The sequence below is a fragment of the Austrofundulus limnaeus genome, unplaced genomic scaffold (genome assembly GCF_001266775.1).
Source record: "Austrofundulus limnaeus strain Quisiro unplaced genomic scaffold, Austrofundulus_limnaeus-1.0 Scaffold2006, whole genome shotgun sequence".
NCBI classification, from domain to species: domain Eukaryota; kingdom Metazoa; phylum Chordata; class Actinopteri; order Cyprinodontiformes; family Rivulidae; genus Austrofundulus; species Austrofundulus limnaeus.
Window position 1 is genome coordinate 3,032 of NW_013954408.1, and position 4,922 is coordinate 7,953.

Here is a 4,922-nt window from a genome sequence, read left to right on the forward strand (position 1 = left end):
TTCTGAGCTGTGTTCATTCCCTCCATGGCAGCACAGAATAATAAAGTATATTGATAAAGTATATTTTTACAGCAGCTGTGTGTAGTACCACTCTGGTTTTTGGTCTGTGYAYGCTGAAGGTCTTGGTTTGAAGACGTCAGCAGAACCWTGTAYAAAAAGCAGAGATGACACTYAGACATCSTCCTCTTCACGACTGCACSTTGAGATCCCGTCCATGGATACCACAACAGGATCAGGAGCAGCCCTGGTGGAKTCCAGCTCGCACYGAGGAACCAGTCTGACCTTCTGCCAAGAACTGCATTATTTTTAAAATCACCACTTCGGATCTAGATTGCCGAAAAACCTGAATTTTAGCATCGATTTGCAAAATTTATTATCTAGTTTGCTAATTTTAGAATCTGGCTTACTAAATGTAGCATATATTTAGCTAATTATCTAATCTCCAGACAAATTTTCAAATTAGATGCTAAAATTATAAATATCGGTAGCTAAAGGTAGCTAAAAACTAAACTAGAAATACACTCATTTTTTTGTTTAAAATTAGTATAACATAGGGGTAGGGGTTTACATGAAATTAAAGCCCATTACCCTCCTCCACTAATGAAGCTGTGTGTCATCAAAACCTGAATGTTGACAAATATTTTCACTGAACAGCAGTAAAACTGGTTGTGATTCGAAATGTGTGACTAGAATGCTGGAGATCTGGGGATCTGATTTTGCATTAAGTGTTCTCCATCTGCCTGTCCTCTGATGTTTACAACCTCTGCATCATTCTGGACGTCACTTCTTCTCTGAGTCACACATTAAGAGGGTGGTGAATATGCAAAATCGACTTYTTTGAGCTTTATATCATGTTAAAAGTTCATTCCCTCAAAAATGCTTGAATTTTGCTTTGGTAATTTCAAGACTTGAGATTTTAGRTCAAATGCTTGAAAACATTCAAAATTTTGATTGCTTTCATAATTGATTGCTGTGTGATTTTAGGTTTTGCTTTTATTGGGTATGTTGCGGAAAGCTTCAAAGCCTCTCTGAGTTGGATTTGTACAGAATTTATTTAAAAAGGCTCATCAGGRTGATAGGCTGCCTTTTCCCAAATTGCAATAGTATTTTTTTACAAGAAATTAATTGAAATCAAGTTAACAAACTTCAGTATTTTGACCATTATTTCATTTAGGATGTTTAGAAATGTTTTCTTTAAGGGTATTATGCAAAATTGACTTTCTTGAATCTCCTGAGGTAGCTGTTTGGAGCTGCCTAAACTTTTGCTGGTACAAAGCACCACCTATAGTAGTTCCTCCCTGGAGATCAGTCTCCAGCTGAGATCCCACACCAYAGAGAACCCCTCCCCTGAAGCATATTTTGGTAAAGATATGCTGAAGTGGGAGTGTCAGAAAAGGCAGGAGGTTCATAAAGATACAAAGGCCAATTTCAAAGATGATGCAAGGTCAAATTAAATTTATATGTATAATATATACAGCATTTAAATAACAACTGAAGCTACTTGATTGTGGTGTGGAACTTTACTATGTTGCACGATGGGTCAGTGGTTTGCACTGCTGCCTCACARCAAGAAGTGCTTGCMTGGGTTTTCTCCAGGTACTTCCGGTTTTACCTTGCAAAAGAGATCTGCAATGTCAATGGGATTTGTCTGGACAAATAAYAGTAAAATAAAATAAATAAAAATACCCCACCCAAATGAATCACCAAATTTACTTACTGTATTTATTCAAGTATAATACGTAAAATTAAATCCATAAAATCATCCATAAAGTTGGGGGGTAGTACTATACGCGGATAAATATTTTTGCTTCTGTATTTTAACTGAAATACATAATATTCTCRTAATGTTATGATTTTATTCTTATAATACTTTATTCTCGTAACTTGTAGTTGCATTTTCTTTTATTTAACATCTTATTGCAGCATAAATTTCATCAGCTAAGTTGCTAAACTTACTTTTAAAAAACAAATCCTTCGGGCCGTGGTGAATTTCCAAACTTCGCCGACACGTTAAAAAAATAAAAACACCACAGTCTTCATTTCTCAGATTATTTTGCTGCCCGTGCATTGAATCCTGGGATATCCTCGGCTGGTAAGGATACATGGACGCATCCTCGGATTTCGACAGGAAGTAGGACGCATTCCTCGGCCGCATGATGAGGAGCCTTCGAATTGGGACAGTCCTCCGCGCGGGGCAATGACGTATGCGGCCGACAAATGCGCACTCATGAGGACCCAGCCCCTGAATTGAGACACAGCCAGCGGCTTAATTCCCAAAATGCCTGAGTCCGGAAATGAGACCACGACGTAAAAAAGCAGTTGAAGCAAGCTTACCTCTGACACTCCTACGTGCTTCAGAGCAAGATAGTACCAAATCCAGGCAGGTGACATGATGTAAAAGAAAAAAAAAAAAGAAAAAAAGGCAGTCCTGCACCTTAGTAATGATAGTGAACTAATGTCATTAGCGTGTGACCGGGCTGCTGCTGGAACAACAACAAACGCATGTTCGTCTGTAATGGCTGCCGTCTACTGGTGTTCTGAAAAAGTTTGTATCGCTGAAAAAAAAAGTTTCCCCACCAGAGGGGGTGCTCGTGAGTAGGAAGTAATCAGCTTTTCCCCCACAAGATGGCCTAAAAGCCTCTGACTTTTGTGTTGGCGCATCCTGGTGGACTATGTAAAATGTCAGAATTCATATGATGCTGCAACAGCTGATATATTTATTGTTGTCAAAATACCTTTTAGTACATATGTTGTTAAAATAAAATGAACAGTCCAATGATCATTTTACTGATATGTATAAAGACTACAAAGGCTGAAAAATCTTTAAGTCTATGAAATTGGAGGTAGTTTGAGGATTAAATCTTTTATGCTTTTTAAGCTCAAAAAGGTGGGGGGGTCGTTTTATACATGAGATCGTATTATACATGAATAAATACGGTAATTCCATCTCAAAAAACATCTTTAGACTCTGGCCATCCTTTCCATCTCTGTGAACCTTATACACAACAGTCTCGCCTACTGCAATGCAGTCTTTTGAGGTACTTGATAAAACCCTGGAAAAAACTCTAGTTTTTTCAAACAGAGCGCTGCCAGGGTTCACCCACACCTAACCCTGGCAGCACATCTCCCCAACCTTTATTCAACTCCAGTGGCTTTGAATCTATTGCGAAACTCTCATTCTTCCTGCAAATCGATCCATTACCATGCTCCCTCAGTAACCCCTTTGACCTCCTTCACCATTACAGTGCACCCCTGGTGGAAAATCCAAACAACCTACAACCTATAAGGTCTTCAAATGCTGACCTACTCTCCATCTTCACACCAGAAAGCATTGTAGCCCTGATGCTCTCTACATGAAAACATTGGCTTACTCTTATCCCCAACAATACAAAAAAATAAAACTAATAACAAAATAACCACTCATATTACATTTTATTTTACTTACAGTACTACAATAAAAAACTAAATGCAGCTCTTTCTTTTACATGTCTCTGACCTGACCTGAACTTTGCTTCAATTTTTTTCCCCTAAGATAAATTAGATAGAATTTTTTTTTTCTTGGTACAGTTACTGTGAATGACAGGACTTATTTTCTGCAGCTTTCTTCATGACAGCAGAGAGTAAATGAGCCAGCTGGAGAATGAGGTCTCCTGTCTYTGTAAAACATCATAAAGTTGTGAAAAATAGCCATTTGTCCAATGACCTCCTGTCCCTCCCTGACTTAATCATCCGGAGGTTCACACCAATGATTTATCCCGCTTTATGAAGGAGTTTATTGAGCCTGCTGGCACCCCTGACTCTGGCCCCAGCTCACACCAGTGTGTGTGGGTCCTTACCATTACATACAGAAGATCTTCAATATTTTGCTGCAGAAAATAAATGSTCTGAGTCTGCTTATTCTCTCCTCTAGTGTTGGACCTCCGGGCTGGTCTGTTGCTCAGGTTCAAATCTGAGTGCTTGCAGCTTTCTAAACCTGCAGTGTTAATGTCCTCTGATGTTCAGGTCTTGGTCATATCCTCCTAATGTTCACCATCATCTCACCGGTCTTGTTGACATTTAAGAGMAGATGATTAATGCAATTCCCCTCAGTGAGTCTATCAACCAGTTTTGTTTACTCTTGCTCACCCTTTCTGCGAGTTTGAACTTGGTTTTATGATTCAGTTCTTAGTTTTTCAGACTGAGGTTTGCACTCAGAAGTGTTTCTGCTTAAACAWAAGCAATCAGCCCTAACAGATGGCKCATAGATAAGCTCATTTTAAGGCCATATTGTTCAAATTCTGTACTGATGAATTATCTTTTTTTATAAATGTTTTTTYTTTGTTRTGATGAATTAGTGCAGCTTGAAACATTTGAAAAGTAAATGTAGGCACAAAATGCTGTAGTCAGCAGATTTACGTATGTCCTTTTATATAAATATTTACAGTGATGAAGTTCTTCAGGGTCGGTATCATAGCTGATAATAAGCAAAGACTCCCACAACCTTCAGCAGAGCAAAATGTTCATCCATTTTTATACGAATGAGCTGAGGGACTTGATTGGTTGTTACTTGTTTTGGTTTTTATTTATTTTAAAGAGAAAGTTTTCCAGTGCGCAAATGATTGCATTCTTGTGTAACGCTTTGTTTAAAGTACTGATGTAAGATTTGTCTGAGTCCTTTGTTTACGATGAGTATGGACCCACATGTCAGAATCACATTCAATGGACARTCTTGAAAACTACTGGAGTAAAATTGATATGGTTCAAAAGAACCTTTTCATATTTGTTTTCATACTTTCCAATGAGTACCTTTAAAAATGCACAAATTCACTTGATTTGTTTTGATTTGATTTGATTTATTGATTTAACTGGAAAAGATTACTAAAAATCAAGCCTGACTCAGCATAATTGCTGTTTTRCAGCAGGTTCCTGTTCTGCAGCACATA